The sequence below is a fragment of the Physeter macrocephalus genome, chromosome 11 (genome assembly GCF_002837175.3).
Source record: "Physeter macrocephalus isolate SW-GA chromosome 11, ASM283717v5, whole genome shotgun sequence".
In the NCBI taxonomy this organism is placed as follows: domain Eukaryota; kingdom Metazoa; phylum Chordata; class Mammalia; order Artiodactyla; family Physeteridae; genus Physeter; species Physeter macrocephalus.
The window spans coordinates 6,376,446-6,393,036 of NC_041224.1; the positions used below are offsets into that span (position 1 = coordinate 6,376,446).

At 44.8% G+C, this 16,591-nt stretch overlaps 1 long non-coding RNA gene across 1 annotated transcript in view; it reads left to right on the forward strand.

Annotated features, from left to right (window-relative positions):
* The first annotated feature begins 9,173 nt into the window (after nt 1-9,173).
* Nucleotides 9,174-16,591, forward strand: part of LOC102988755 (uncharacterized) — a 17,983-nt gene continuing 10,565 nt past the window's right edge. Inside the window, exon 1 of the long non-coding RNA XR_447449.2 lies at nt 9,174-9,326. This is a non-coding gene — a long non-coding RNA (uncharacterized lncRNA). The remainder of the gene's footprint in view (nt 9,327-16,591) is intronic.

Sequence of the window (16,591 nt, forward strand, 5' to 3'; positions counted from 1 at the left end):
GACTGCAGGTCATAGACACTGAACATTGTCTTTCTGATACTGAGTTTGGGCCGCTCCTCCTGGAAGGGCTGTCTCTGCCGTCTCCAGAAGCCTGAGGTGTCTGCTTCCACTTAGTCCTGGGCGCGTTGCCTTCTCATACAGTCTTACGTGGCTGTGTCCGGTTGGTTGAAGTCTGGAACCATCCCCTGCTCCCTGGCTGCCAGTGAGGCTGAGAAAGCATGCTTCTGTTTGCACGGAGGGCTGGAGGAGCTGGTCTGGAGGCACTGACGCATAAGACAGGGAATTCCCAAACACAGGAGGGGTATTTAAAGGTCCTGGTCAGCCAAACAGAATGGAAAATGTCTAAGTCACTTCTCAAAGTGTGGTATTTAGCCTCTGCATTGTAATGACTCAAGGCGCTGAAGAAAAAGCAAGATTTCTGAGCCCCCCCACCCAGATCGTACAAACCAGAATCTCTGCAGGGGAATCAGCAAACCTACATTTTCCACAGGCTCCTTGGGAGACTGGGATGAAGGCTCTAGAGGGAGAATGCCCACACAGTTTGCATTTTCAAAAGCACTTTGAACATTGTTATTTGCTTTATTTTTAGAATTGAATAAGAAAAAGCGCAAATGACTTCTGTCAGAGATCAAAATCTCTGTAATCCTACACAGAAAGGCCTTCTGCTGTGGATAAAAGAGATGATAAATGTCGCTCTTCTTTTCACAGGAGAAGCATCAGAGGAAGAAGAAAGGCAGTATTCTGGTGGAAAGAGCATGGACTCTGAGGCTAGCTTTGCTTGGGTTTGAATACATTCTATGTAGCTCGATTAGCATGTGTATCAGAGCGTATTTCCCAAAGGCAGCCACAACATTGCCCATCGCACGTGCTATTCTAGAACCTTTTAAAACCTTGACTTTCCCCCCATCAAGAGATGGAAGCAATTTCTCCCCCTCTTGAATCTGGATGGGCCTTTGTGACGGCTTCGGTCGGTCCAATGTAGCTGAAGGAATGCGTCGTGACTCCTGAGACAAAGTCATAAAGTGCCAGGTGTTGCTGCCTGGTCCTCTGCTGACACTCACTCCAGGAACCCAGCTGTCATGCTGTGAGGAAGCCCAAGCAGCCACGGACCAGCTGACACAGTGGGCCAGGGCCCCTGGCTGACCTCCCAGGTGACCGACTTCCTGCCATGGGAGCCATCATGAAAGTGGATCCCTAGCCCCCAGCTGAGCTGCCCGCCTTGATACCACATAGAGCAGGGTCAAGTCATTCCTGCAGATCCTTGACAAAATTGTAGAGGAGTGAGAACAATTAATCATCGTGGTTGCTTTGTCACTATATCAGGGAGGTTTGCTGTGTAGCAATAGATCACTGGTAAGGAGGTGAGTTAATTAACCTCTTTGTGACTCGGTTTCTCTGTATACAAAATGAGAACAATAATTGTATCCACTTCATAGAGTTTCGATAAGAATTATATAAAGTATTGTATGTAAAGCACTTAGAAAATAGCCTGACTATAGGGACTTCCCTGGTGGTTCAGCGGTTAAGAATCCGCCTGCCAATGCAGGGGACACAGGTTCGAGTCCTGGTCCGGGAAGATCCCACATGCCGCGGAGCAACTAAGCCCGTGCGCCACAGCTACTGAGCCTGCGCCCTACAGCCCGCAAGCCACAACCACTGGAGCCCGTGCGCCTAGAGCCTGTGCTCTGCAGCAAGAGAGACCACCGCAATGAGAAGCCCGTGCACAACAATGAAGAGTAGACCCCGCTCGTGGCAACTAGAGAAGGCCTGCCCACAGCAACAAAGACCCAACACAGACAAAAATAAATAAACAAAAGTAAAGAAATTAATTAAGTTTAAAAAAAAGAAAGAAAATAGCCTGACTATAATAAGTGTTATATGAGTGCTTGTTTGAAGAAAGGTAAAAGTGGATAGGATGGCCAAATAAGGCATGAACAGGCGATCCAGAGTTCCTTAGATATATGGTAAAATTGCCCCAAATTCACGTATCTGACGGGCGGCAATTTAAATTAGTAATCACCCAAATGATAACTTTTTTTTTTTTTTTTTTTTTTTTGCGGTACGCGGGCCTCTCACCGTTGTGGCCTCTCCCGTTGCGGAGCACAGGCTCCGGACGCGCGGGCTCGGCCATGGCTCACGGGCCTAGCGGCTCTGCGGCACGTGGGATCCTCCCGGACCGGGGCACGAACCCGTGTCCCCTGCATCGGCAGGCGGACTCTCAACCACTGCGCCACCAGGGAAGCCCCAAATGATAACTTTTTTAAAATGTAAAATAAATTTTACCAGTTTTAATTCTACCTATCATTTCAGCTTGACTAATTTCAATGAATACTTATTTAATTTAAATGCATTACTTATTCTTGCCATGAATCATTTATTCTTACCATTTCCAAGTCAGACCTTAGAGTCTAGATACCCAGTTCGGTTTCAAATCTCTCTTTCCCTTAGCTGAATGACCTTAGCCAACTGCCTTCGTTGTCTCCAAAGACCTAGTAGCTTGCAAATAAACATTTGGAAAATAAATAAAGCTATCCCCCTATGATACACATTTCAGCTCTGTTCTTTCTAGGATGTGGTTCTTTACCAGGCAGATGACCTGTTGGAAATAACAGAACTGAGAGTCAGAATATATGACACTGCAGCTCAAATGTGATAGCATCTCCCGGGGCACCAAGATGTCATAGGGACGAGGTGTCAGTGGCTGGACAAGAAGGACCTTGGAGGACAGGTGACCCCCGCCCAGGGTCCCAGCCAGGTAAGCCCCCATCACCCACCAGGCGTCTCTGGGATGAGCGCAGGTTGCCTAGTAACCTGGCTCCTCCCTGTACACCTCAAAATACCTGCAGACATGGTATCTGTTACCCTGGCTGCATAGAAAATTGTCCCTAAAGTTAGCAGCTTGAAACTACAAGCACCTCTTATGCTGCAGTTTCTGTGGGTCAGGAATTCGGGATGGGCTTCGCGGGGTGGCAGTGGGTCAAGGTCCTGCAGCAGGGTGCAGTCAAGATGTTGGCTGGGTTAGAGTCTCATCTGAAGGCGTGACAGGGGAGCATCTTCCAAGATCACCCACATGGCTACAGGCAGGAACCTCAGACCCCCCTGGCTGTGAGTCCCAAGCGTCCGCCCCTCAGCAGAGGGGCCTCTCGACAGGGCCCCTCACAGCATGGCAGCCTGCTTCCCGCAGAGCAAGTGGCCCACGAAGGAGAGAGAAAGAGCCGGAGCGGGAGAGAACCTTCGGTGGGAGCTGAGGCATTTTTTTATAACCTCGTCTCGGATGTGTGACTTGGCAGCCAGTGCTGCCGCGTTATCCCGTTTCACCGACTGAACCACCGTGGCACGAGGGCGGTGGCCCGCACCGGGGCCACGTTCAAGCCTGCTCTCCACAGTCACCTTGTGTGAGAAGTTCTGTCCTTTGTGGCCCCCCAGGCCTTCCCTCAGTGCTCCGTCCGCATCGCAGCGCTGGAGGTGGGCTGGGAAGGAAGGGGGCACCGCGTTCACGCCGTGTCAGTGGCTCTCCGTCCGGGGGTCGCCGCGTGCGGGCTCGGAGCTGGTCGCTACGGGGCCTGCGGAGAAGGACGGCTGCGCGCTGTCCCCGCAGAGCTGGCGTTTTCCTGGGGAAAATGCCAGAACGTGCATGATTACAAGACAGGGCAAAATACTGCAAATATAAGATAAAGAAGTTGTGTTTCACATCAAGCACGTAGGCAAGTGTTATTTAATTTTTAACTAGTAAATTAAAGGAAGAGGTTAGGCTAGGTGATCTCAGGATCCTGACCAGCTTTCAGTTTTCTAAGGATTGTGTGTCTAAGGCATATATCAGAGGAGAAGGAAATCCAGTGCGGCCTCAGGATCTAGAAGCTTCCACAGTTGGCCAAAAGGGCCTCCTGGCCCTCACAGAATTATGGGATGTCTGGGCTAAGAAAGAAAGAGGTGGAAATGCAAAGTAGCGCCTATAGGATGGGTAAACAAGGTCCTACTGTGGAGCCCAAGGAACTATATTCAGTATCCTGTGATAAACCATAATGGAAAAGAATATGAAAAAGAATATATATATATATATATATATATATATATACCTGAATCACTTTGCTGTACAGCAGAAATGAACACAGCATTGTAAATCAACTATACTTCAAAAAAATAATTTTTTAAAAAAAAGAAGGAAAGGGGTGGGGTGAGGGAGTACAGTTATTTCTGAAAGTCTCAGAGGTCAGAATTCACAATTTCATTGCACTTTAGCCAAGAACGACTGGAGTGATTTTGAAATTTCCAGCAGCTTTCCTTGTGTACATTTCAAGAGAAAAAAATAGGGACTTAAATTTCTCGTTTTCCTTTGAAAACTATACATGACTACACACTGGAACAATCTATGTGATCATGTCTGTTTTTTTCCCCCGATATCCTTATTTTCTTCCCCCTTGAAAATTCATAAGTATTACTACTTATGGTGAAAAGTCACCCCACTTCATTTAAAATGCTCATGTTTTGCTCTTGTCGTCGTGGGGGAAGACGAGCACTGGAACAGCATCCCAGCAAAATCCGTACCTACTTCAATTCGTTTCGTCACCAAAACTGACCCAAGCTGAAAAATAGGTATTGGGGGGGGGGGTGAGTCAAAATCATGCTGAATTTGTTCCTTTTCCTTCCGCGAAACTTCTATTTTTTTAAAAAAATTGTGGATATATCTTTTAACATGTTCTTTCTCATTATTCCCCTATACGCAGCTTTATCGTCTACTTCTTCACCTCTCTATAGGGCTGGAGTTAAAACAGGCGGTATTCTGCAAGTTGTGGTTGCTGAATGTCTTCCCTGTTCAAGAAAAGCCAACGTGCTCTAGACTCTGTTCCCCGGGGGACAGACTATCAGTAGAGTATCCGCATCTTGGTAGAAATGCAGAATTACAGGTTCCGCCACCGACCTACCGAATTAGAACCTGCATTTTACACAAGATTCCCAGGTGGCTCGTATTCACGTTAAAGCTGGGAAGCTCTGTTCTAGAACTGTCACTGAGAGTGGAGTGTCACTTGTATTCCTCGACAGTGCGCGTGCACCAGACCAAGCTTGCAGATGGACGTGAGGAGTACTGGGCACTTGTGGAGATCTCTCTCTTTCTCTCTCCCTTTCTTCCTCTCTCGCCTCCCTCCCTCCCTCTATTTCTCTTTCTCCCTCCCTCCCCCATCCCTCCATCTCTTTCTCTCTCTCACTCCTTCCCTCTTACCTGCGTTGACTTTATCCTTTGATTTTCCTCTGGAAATATTGAAACAATCGAGACTTGTTTTTGTTTTTCCTCATCACTTGGAGCTGATCCTTTTCATCTTTGGTTCAGCCAGTTCCCTTCAAAGCTAAATATTAAACAGATCTGTCTCCTGACAGCTGACCCCAGATCGGGACGTGCCCGTGGTCCTCGCCCTGGGGGCGGAGAGCTGAGCCGACAAAGGTGGAGGGGAGACAGGATGGAGCCAGCTCCCGGCCCCTGGGGACGCCCCAAAGTTGTGTCTCTGCCTTCACGTCAGCCAAACAGCCAAGAGTCCAGCAACGGAGCACTTCTGGAAGGCATTCTTGTAGAAATTCCTTTTTTGCCAGAGGGTGAAAGGCTTACTAATTGATTTTGTCTGCCTTTCAGATGAACTTAGAGAGACACAAGGGTTTGAATTCTAACTGAGAGGTACCGTTTTTAGATACTGGAACAAATGTTTCTATGTATGTCATATGACTTAGCTTTGCATGTTAGTTTTTTTTTTTTTTTTCTCACAAGCTTGTCATTCTGTTCAGGGAAGTAAGAGCAGTTAAAGCTCATTATGTTGACTTTTAAAAAACGTGTTTCTTTCAAAAACCATTACTTCTTCACAGCAAGTTAATAAAAGAAAGCTAGCTCTTCCCAAACGCTTTGAGACTTGGCGGCCCTGCCTCTCCCTGAAGACTCCTGGCCACTGAGAACCCACCTCAGGCTCTTCGCTGCCCCCAGGGCTTGTACCTAAACTCAGCCTGCTGTTGGGCTCACATCTCATGAGCTGTGTGTCTCATTATGAAGATATGGAAGAGAGGAGATGGGCAGAGAAAACAGAGAAATGCCAAAACGCCCCTTTGCCTGACCACTGCGTGCTGAAGTGAGCAAGCTGGTGGGGCTCTGTAACACCATGGAAGATGACAGACATGGCAGCTTTACAGTTTCCAATTGTTTTAGACACAGAAAAGCCAACCGGTCTCCTAGTCATTGTGAATGACCAAAGTTTTTAAGAGAACAAAAATCACGGGAGTCAGAAAGCCCGCACATAATCCTGAAGGAAAGAACCTGGGCTCGAGTAAAGAGTTGGTAGGGGTGCCCTTGCTCATCTAAAAGGAAAATTGTGGAAAACCTATGAATTTGGGTTCACAGTCTTAAACCCTGTAATTTCACTTTCATTTCTCCTGTCTTGTTCTTTTGGATTGGGGTGTTGCTTATGTGAGTTCTGAAAAAAGAAAAACATGGGCTAGTACACCTGCTCATTGCATGAATCTCTGGAAATAAGAGGTGAAAAAGTGTGTTTATTTCCTCTTTAGCCTGACTTCAACTAAGTATAAACTTAGGAGCTCTTAAAGTGTTTGTAATATAAAGTAGAAACTAGGGATATATTGGGTTTTACAGTTATACCTTGTTTATTTTTTAATTTGTAACACCATAAAGTTTTGTGGACACTATGAAACTTAAGATTATTAATATGCATTTAATACAGTAAGTATTATAAATGGGTAGTAGGAAATAATATTCATAACTGTATGCCCTATTTCTGAGAGAAATCTCTTGACACTCAAAACATGCACTGGGTTCGTAAAAGTATAACCCCAGAGGGAAAATTTTAAAACAGGAGGGAATATTATCTACTATCCTTTGGAAGGAGAGAGAGACAGACAGAGAGAGAGAGAGAGAGAGAATTATTAACCTCGTTCAGAGCTCCAATTTATATCCTTTTTTTCCTACAACCCCTTCATACATCTTTCTGTAATTTACTTACTTCTATAATGGACCAAAAATCTTTCTGGAACAAGCAAGAATATAAATTTCTTATTTTGATAGTTGTCTGTTCAAAATTAATCTTTACATTTTTTTAACCTAAAAGTTATCCTTGAGCTTAGTAACCGATGACTTTGCAACTATTATTAAAAAGCAAGGGCTCCTCCTAGTGATCCAGCTAAACCAATGCAGTGTACTGATTCCAGGTACATTTGTTTTATTTGTGATGTAACAGGTTCATTATCCTTAAACACATAAGGAGAATCTACCGTCTTCAGAGACCAATAATGAATATGTGTGAATTTTAACGAAGCTGCAGTAACGCCTTCAGGCCACTAGGGGCCATTTGAGTAAATTACCTCTCCTGCTCAAGGGAGAGCTCCAGCGTGGGCCCCTACAAAAGCAGGACCTGCTCCCGTTCCAGACTGGGATGTTCTTGGGGTACTAATCAGGCTCATCATATGCAATCGTTCAGTATTTCTCTAATCTGATTGTTCAAAATCTCTTTAAAAGGAAAAAAAAATGCGTACTGTCTCCATCCTGACTTTACAACCAATTGTTCCACAGTAGATCTGCTGTAGTCAGATATTGCTTAACTACTCCTTACCCTAAAAAGAAACGTAGCTAAGAACGCGACTGCCCAGCCCTCACCAAATCCCGCATCCGTCACCACCCTTCCCCCGCCGTGTAAGAGAAGAAGGAAGGAAGGCACCAGTTATGGGGGGCAGGGTGTGTGGGGGGGTACTATTTTCTTTCTCCTTCCCTGCCTGAGTTCATTTATTAAGTAGTACTGTTCCAGGCCAGGTGCACAAGGAACCGTGGTCTTTTTGAAAGTAATCAGCAGATTTTGTAAGACGGCGTCTTCCTGGTTTTACAAGTGTTGAGCTCTAGAAAAGAGTATTGGACACACCCAGGTAACCAGGCAGGTCTGGGACACCCAGGTGTCTGAGCAGGTTGCAGGGAGTGGGACCCAGGCTCAGGCAGCAGCAGGAAGGCCCCAAGACAGTTCCTTCTGATGGGCTCACGGGACGGTCCGTTGCTAGCGTGTGGAAATAGCTTCGAAGGAAAGCATTGCAAGCCGGTCTGCTGTAACTGGGTTTCCGCACTGTGTTGAATAGAATATAAAAGTGACGCATACTCCTAGTAATTACAGTTGTCGCGTCTCCAGGTTTCATTCGAAGCTTTAGTCATGCTCCAACTGGCAGATTTGCCTTAAACCTTCCATGCTTCATCTCAAAAGGCACTGGCTGTGGGAGTATAACAGGGAACCCAGAAGCAGGTTGGCATTTTCCTCCACAAAGTACTGTGCCCTTTTTTTCTTTTTAATTGAAGTATGGTTACTTTACAATGTTGTGTTAGTTGCAGGGGTACAGCAAAGTGAATCAGTTATAAATAGCTGCTTTTCCCTTATAGGTTATTACAGAATATTGCGTAGAATTCCCTATGCTACACAGTAGGTCCCGTTGGTTATCTACTTTATATATAGTTAAGGTACTGTGTTCTCGACACACGATCCTGGTCATCTGGACAGCCTGTTCCTGCCACGTGGGGTGGCGGCTAAACAGAGGGTTTCAGGATCGGTGGACGTTTCCGCTTCTTCTCACGCACGCAGTGCTGGGGGCGCCTGGGTGAGGGTTGAGTATTCCAGGTTGGAGTCTTCCTGTGGTCTCAGCTCCCTTACCCTGGCATATGGACTTGGGGGAGATCAAGTCTGAGCTTCAGGATGTGGACAGGAGGCCGAAGCTCTGCCTGTAAATTACATCAAAGTCTGAACTCGCGGGGCCTGGCAAGGGGACAAAATGGCCACGATTGGCTTGGGCCCAGGGCCAGGGCCTCCACAGAGCAGGGGGCGAGCTGGGGACCCTCCCAGAGCCACTGCAGCCCGGCCTGTGCTGGGATGGCTCACAAGCTCTTGGCCGCTTCTTCCGAATCATGGAAACAAACAGGCCCGGCCAGGATGGAATAAATGAAGCTGAGGATTAAAGACAATTTTAAGAGAGACACGAATTAGAGAGTTGCAGAGGCCGACTGTGTCTGTCACGTTCTCTTTCAGTTCAAGTATCCTCTCGCCGTCCCTCTCCTTGCGCCAGTGAGACCAGGGTGGCTGGCCTGGCCGCTCAGGCCTCTACCAGGATGTCCGGAGGCAGGAAGGACAGTGAAGACCTGGAGATGGGGGTGTGGATGAGGGGGAGGGCACAGGAGGGCTGTGGCCCGGAGCCCGATCATTGGCTTTCTCCATCCGGATCGGGAAGGCGCTCAGGGCTCGTCATGACGGCGGCCCATCACTTTCCCGAAGAGCTGAAAGTGAAGAACAGGGCCACCCAAGAGCCCACAGGTTAGTTCTACCCCACCCCCTGTCGCCCCACAAACCCCAACCCCTTAGATGTCCAGGGCTTCAAGATTCCTTTGAGCTCACCATCAACTGCCCTTGGCCAGGACTTCAGTCCCTTCGTCCCTGGTATGTTTATGAAATGAGCAGTGGAGACTACAGTTTCACAATCAACAATGTACCTAAAAATAGAAAAAGTTTTGTTCAGAGATAATTTTGGCTTTAAACAGCAAGATCAACAAAAGATGCCTTCAGGGAACTGGTGGTCCTGCACTCCAGTCTAATGAGACTCTGGGCTGCCTCCCTGAGAAGGGGGAGGAATGCAGCTCCAACACGATCCTCTTCCCATCTCCTCATGCTGACCTAGAGTAGGGACGAAGCCCCCGTGGTTTAAAGTCAGTTGTGACGTTAAACCATGATGACCTCATGACGTGGGTCTAGGTGGCACTATTTAATGGACTATCTCAGGGCAAAGCAAGGCCCGTGGTCTAATTGGCTGGAAAGCTTTTTAGAACCCCAGAATGCTGGTTTCCAAACCCCTCTTCCTGTCAATTTTTAAATCCCTGGATAATTCCCTGGAAATGTAATCCGGATGTTTCTGACTCATGTATATTTAAGCCCATCCCCTTGTTGTTTTCAAAAGGAATTTGATGGAAATTCAGAGTGAGATTTTTGCTTTTTCTCTTTATCCAATCAAGGACTCCTGTAAATTAGACCCACAAAAGTCAACATGGGTTGATGTGAAGTCTGACTACTTCTGTCTTATGTTTGCTTACTTTTTTCTTAATAGTCTTGTTAAGTTTCCCAAAAAGACAGGAAAGAAAGGTACTATCCCATACCGTAGGGTGAAGCATTCTCCCTCTGAGCTGGCAAATTGGGATTCCATCAGTAAGCAGTGAGGTGATAATGAAGTTTCCAGCAAGTCAACTTAGGAAAGGGAGTGAAAAAAAAAAAAAAAAGCAAAAATAAATATTGATTCTCAGGTTCTTGCTGTATTGTAGGAAGTCCTTTTCTCTCCAGCTGGTAGATAGAGGGACAGCTTGGTTTTGTTATGTCGGGAAGTAACAGATCCCAAAACACAACCTGGATTCAGTATAGGGTTTTGGAGCCATAAAGACTTGGATTTGAATCAGAGTTCCGTCCCTCTCACCCCATTTGCAGCTAGATGCCTGACCTGGATGAGTTACTGGGTGAGTTACTGGAACCCTCGGAATACCTATTTCCTCATTTTTCAAGTGGAGGTCATAATATTTAACTTGTAACTTTTAGCTAATGTTTATTGAGTGCTTACTATGTGCCAGATATTGTGCTAAGAACTTGACATGCATTATTTTATTCTACCTTTATAATATCCTAATTCTCCAGATGGGAGAATTGGTACTTAACAGTGTTCCTAGAGCTGGGACACAGACACAGCTTTCTTTCTCCAGAGTTCTCATCCTATTGCTGTGAATTCCAAACGAGATAAAAGATGTATAGGGTGGTGCTCATAGAAGGTAGAGAAGAGAACCAATATTTATAAGAAACTGACCCACTCCGAGCCATCCCCTCTACATGTTCCACTTTCCAAGGCTGTCCTTTGGCTTGCGCGTGCAGAGCTTTTGTGGAATTTATTCGAAATCCCTAACAAAGGATCCCGGGGACGTGCATATCTTGACTAAAGGAAAGTTCCCCAATTTCCCTGGAAGAGGTTGTTCTTTTCCAACATGCCCACAGCTTTAAGAAGGATGCATTTGGAATGGTAAGTGAGGAAATAGGCAAGGATCCAGTCAATCCTTGAATTAAATGGGGCAAAAGATGTCTCTTAGGGACCCCACACTCTTCCTAAAGGGATGTCACCACGCCCTGGTTCAGCACCAACATTAAATCTAGAAAATGCAGAAGGAGAAAGATTTTTCTGTTCAATGAATTATTTGTGCCAATGACAAAGTTTCTAAAATTTTCAAAAACATAGGAGTTGGGGCTTCCCAGGTGGCACAGTGGTTGGGAGTCTGCCTGCCAATGCAGGGCACACGGGTTTGAGCCCTGGTCTGGGAGGATCCCACATGCCACGCAGCAACTAAGCCTGTGCACCACAACTACTGAGCCTGCGCTCTAGAGCCTGTGAGACACAACTACTGAGCCCACGAGCCACAACTACTGAAGCCCCCACTCCACAACAAGAGAAGCCACCGCAATGAGAAGCCCGCGCACCGCAACGAAGAATAGCCCCCGCTCGCCGCAGCTAGAGAAAGCCTGTGCACGGCAACGAAGACCCAACGCAGCCAAAAATAAATAGATTAATTAAAAAGAAAACCCACAGCAGTTGGCTCTATTCAAAAGGGCTGATAGTAAGTGGGTGCTCTGACCCATCCCCCAAAAGATTCTGGAATCCCGCCTGGTCTGTACTCAGTCATCCTGATTCAGGAAATGTAGCTCTCTGTAGAGATATGTGTCCTAAAAGTCCCTGGATTACCCCAATTAAAAAACAAATACAACATGTTTGCTGAGAGCAGACAGTGTGGTTACATCAGATAAAAATAGGAATAAAAGTGCTCATAAAAGTGGAAATGCTTTTTTTTTTTTTAAACAGTTGACTCACAGGAGATAAATCCCATAGCCATGTTTATATTATAGACATTGTAGGACTTTGCTTCCTAAGAGATAATAGTTTCCATCTAACCGAATCTACTGGAACATATATTAATCCCTTTTTTATTTCAGGAGGAAGAGAAATACATCACAGAAAAGATATGAAATGACTGAAATATCCTTTTTTGCTCCCACAAAGCGTGATTAAGCATAAGATTGACCTCCTAGTCTTATTAACATTTGTGCTTGACATGAATTATAATATAATAATGATGACAACCATAACTTCTACTTACTGAGCACTTATTCTGTGCCCGGAACTGTGCTGGTCCCTTGACATAAATTATTTCATTGAAACGTCTCAGTTTTCCTATTGAGAAAATTGAGACTCAGATTTTAAGTGATTTTTCTGAGGTCACATACAAAATGCACAGATTTGAATTCCATGTCTCTTTGACTCCAAAATCTACAGGAATCCATATCTCCCGCCTCTAAAACACTAATGACCTATGAAGGGGAAGAAAACAGGGGTGCAGGGGGATGGGGATTAGCATCTGGGAAATACCTGGTCCATATCCGGTACTTTACACAGGGTCCAAGTTTACATCATTAATCAGCTGAGCTGGGGTTTAACAGGAAGCGGATCTGCTTCCAGAGTTCACTCATGTTCCCTCAACTGAACTTGCTGCCTGAAATTCTTGAAATTGAGTTACTTTATGTGAATTTCTAAACATTGAAATACATATTACAATTAGACTTAGGAATCACCTAATCCTGAATCTAACTACAAACAGTGTTAGGAATTAAATGTGAAGCATTGATGTTCTGGTGGTCTATTGCTCCATAGCAAATTACCCTAAAGTGTAGTGGCTTAAAAATAACTGTGATTGTTATCATGATGATTCTGTGGGTCAGAAATTTAGGCAGAGCTCAGCTGGGACTACCTGAATGGTTGGAGAAGTGAAACAGCCAAGGGCTGACTAAGCACTCTCTCTCTCACACACACACACACGTTCTCCAAATAGCAAGCTTGGGCTTCCCCACAATATGGCAGCTCAGAGCGTCAAGACCAAGGGCTCCAAGAGATGGAAAGTGAGAGCTGCCAGCCTCTCAAGGCCTGCACTCAGAAGCTGGGTACCTATTGTATTTCTACCATATTTTGTGGGTCAAAGCAGCCACAGAGCTCACCATGATTCAAAGGGAGGGAACAGTGAGCCCACTTCTTGATGGAAGGGGTACCAACGAATTCGGGGCCATTTTTAATCCACCACAGTTAATTTCAAAATCGCCTAAATACATTCATGGTGGCTGAATCTCTGATGTCAACATGACAGGATACACAGTGCAGTGTTCCCCCCCACCCCCAGGCTTTATCCAAACTTGTCAATAATTATTAATATTAGCCAATGATTATTTGGACTTTCTTATACCTGCATGTGAAGATCTTAGAATGTATCTTCAGGAAGGAGTAAAGGAATATTTTTTGGTATCCCACCATGCCCAAAGCAGATGGGCTTTCCTGTAATGGTTCATTTAATCCTCTTACTTACCTTAATGCATATGCCCACTTTACAGGTGAGGAAGCCAAGACTCGAAAAGGCCCAAAGTGGTTTCTAAATATCAACATCCTTGGTGCCTCAAAATTCTTCAAACCTTCAGGGTCATTCTTCTTTTAAAATTTAAAGGCAAACAACTCCAGCCTACCTCACACTCCATGTGGAAGAGGAATCCAAAGACTACATCTCTCCAGTGTTCTAATTTCCTGTCTCTACCTGTGCTTGGCCAGGCAGAGCTTCTCTCCAGTTACTGGTCACATCTTTTCATCCTACCCCACCCTAAATGTGAATCCCAACCACCTGCCACTGGGTCCATCCAACTCCTGTTAATAGCAGGAGGTTTTGGCTGTGCCTGAGTTATTCTGAAAGTTTGAGGGCCGCGGGGAGCTCGCATCCTACTTGGCAGAGAAAGGGCTTTTCAGTGAATAGTAGACAATACTGGTTTTTAAAAATTCCCAAGCCATTTCTGTCCCTGGGAATTGGCTGTCACCAGGAACTGCAGGCTCCCGCCATGGTCCTCCAAACTCACCTCACTCCCCCACTGGCTGCCGCTGAAAGCTAATATCCCAACGACTGGTTTTATGCATAGCAATTAGATCCCCCCTCTGTTTTGCCCTTGGCCACTGCAGCTGTGTCCTCACCTGGTGGTGTCTCCCTTCACGTCCAGAGAGGTCATCAAAATACCTTCGTGCACCATGACACTTCTCTTCCTAATAATTCTACTGTTATCTTCTATAGAAACCAGGGTTTTCCCCTCTCCTTACTGCACTGCAATTAAACACAAGCCAATCTGAGTCTCTCTAGCCTGATCCTTTCTCTCCCCTCCTGCTTCGGCAAACTGGAGCAAAGGCACGGATGCCACAACGAAGGCACCAGGGCAATGGGGCTCACGCGATGGGTATGCTTTGGGCCTAGTTTCAGTTCAAATGAATATTTTTAAAATCTAAAATTCATTTAGCAAATAAATATTCTCTGCACATAGCAGATATTTATTAAGTACATGAAGAGTGACTAAATGAACACTAATGAACGAGGAGCCATGATGTTGAATGGTAGAAAAAGTCTCAGTACTTAGTTTCATAGTGTGACAGCTAAGCTAGCAAAATAATGAGTGAAATTCAACAAGGGAAAAGGTGAAATTGCAGTAGAACACACCAAGCACAGCCAAGGGAGACCAGGGAAGGATAATGAATGGCTATAGACTGAGGTGGAAGAAAAGCTAGCAAAGTCTACAGAAATTAGTATTGGTTGGATATTTTTTAAGTTTATTTAATAGAAACTTGGAAGAATAAATGTTTTAATACAGCTTTCAATAATTTGCAAAGTGCTCTGAATGCCAGGAAGTCATAATGCAGCTAGAGAGTACCTAAAGAACCAGAAGGATGACTGTTCTTGGAACAGACAGGGAAATATTTAGACAAAGAAATATGAAAATAAGGCAGCTCTGAATGCAGATAGAACCATCCAAAGAGGAAAACACCAGGATCAATGAAATATATATCCAATTAAAAGCCAACACAGCCCTCTTTTTAAGAGCTCGAATCTGGGTATTCCGTAGAGCTCAGTCCTGCTGCAATGTTGCTGTGCTAACTTTTACGAGGGACTTTGCTACACAAGATGGGGGATCGTGGAAACTGTGGCGGGAAAATCATGCCCCGTCTTTAGCTCCCTTAATAACAGACCTTGGTCTACACCTCGGTCTACACAAAGTCCACAGTGTGGACCGATATGTGGAAAAGAAGTTTTCCCACAGTGCCAATTTAGTTAAATTTGGAGGGCCCAGTCACTTTTGCCCCCAGGACTTGAGCCCCACTGGAAGTAATCTTGATCCCTAGATAGAGTGAATCCTTGATGAACAGAAATGATGGTTCTCCTATAGGACATGGAGTCCTGATGAGGTCACCACACTCCTCTGCCCACTCGTAAATTTAGCACTTCCCTTTTTTATGTCAACAAATCCCAGATAATGATTTTCACTACATTCCTAAGAGCAAAGGAGACCAAACAACAAATAGTTCCAGTGACAAGCTATAACAATACAAGAGACAACTTATTCCCATATTCAGTGAACATCTGGAGGACTCCTGGTTTATGACATGCTGTCATAATTACATTTGTATACCTTTATTCTAGAATTCTTAGTCTTCTAAGAGTTTCTAAAATATACCAATTCAGAAAGAATGCCTTTATTTTTGTCATTATTTTTTATTCATAGCAAATGAAAACCAACACATATACATTTAGAAAGTGATATTAGGGATGTTTTATCCTGTAGGAAATCTATATCTAGAAAATATGCTGCCTGGTGCCTTGAGATGATTTTAAGAACACACTGACCACCAGCGGTGTTCTACTTTTCTTTGGGTGTATTTTCAGTATTGCACTCCCAAATGTTGTTTGGGGTTGAAAAAAGACTTTTCTTTTGGCCTTTTCTGTAAAGCATATAAGGGCCCATTGGATACAGCCCTCTTAAAATTTAGTTAACAGGAAAAGCAAGTATCTTCTGAAACATTGAAATTCTCCCTTTCATCAGAATCTGAAAACAATGTAATCCATTGTGTTTCCTCTTTCCATAAACTGCCAGCAAGCCCAGAATTAAATTTAATGTTAAGTTACATTAACTATTTTAAATCTCTCTGTTTATACGCTTTCTGATTTTCTATTTTAACCACCTTATTGTGAATGCACATTTTATTGAAACCTGCCTAAAATATTTTCTGGGAGAAGGGAAAATAGAAGTTGTTCTTTCAAAAAAAACACACAATTCTAATTCCTTTGGAATGGATGGGTTCTTTTAGATGAAAATCCTCAGGTCAATCACGAATCATTAGTCACTTGGGAGAATGGTCTCCACACGTTCCCTGTGTCCTTGTGCATAAGAACACCAAATTAAAGAGGATGTGGAGAAAAGGGGGCCCTCTTGCACTGTTGGTGGGAATGTAAACTGATACAGCCACTATGGAGAACAGTACGGAGGTTCCTTAAAAAACTAAAAATAGACCTACCATACGACCCAGCAATCCCACTACTGGGCATATACCCAGAGAAAACCGTAATTCAAAAAGACACATGCACCCCAATGTTCACTGCAGCACTATTTACAATAGCCAGGACATGGAAGCAACCTAAATGCCCATCCACAGA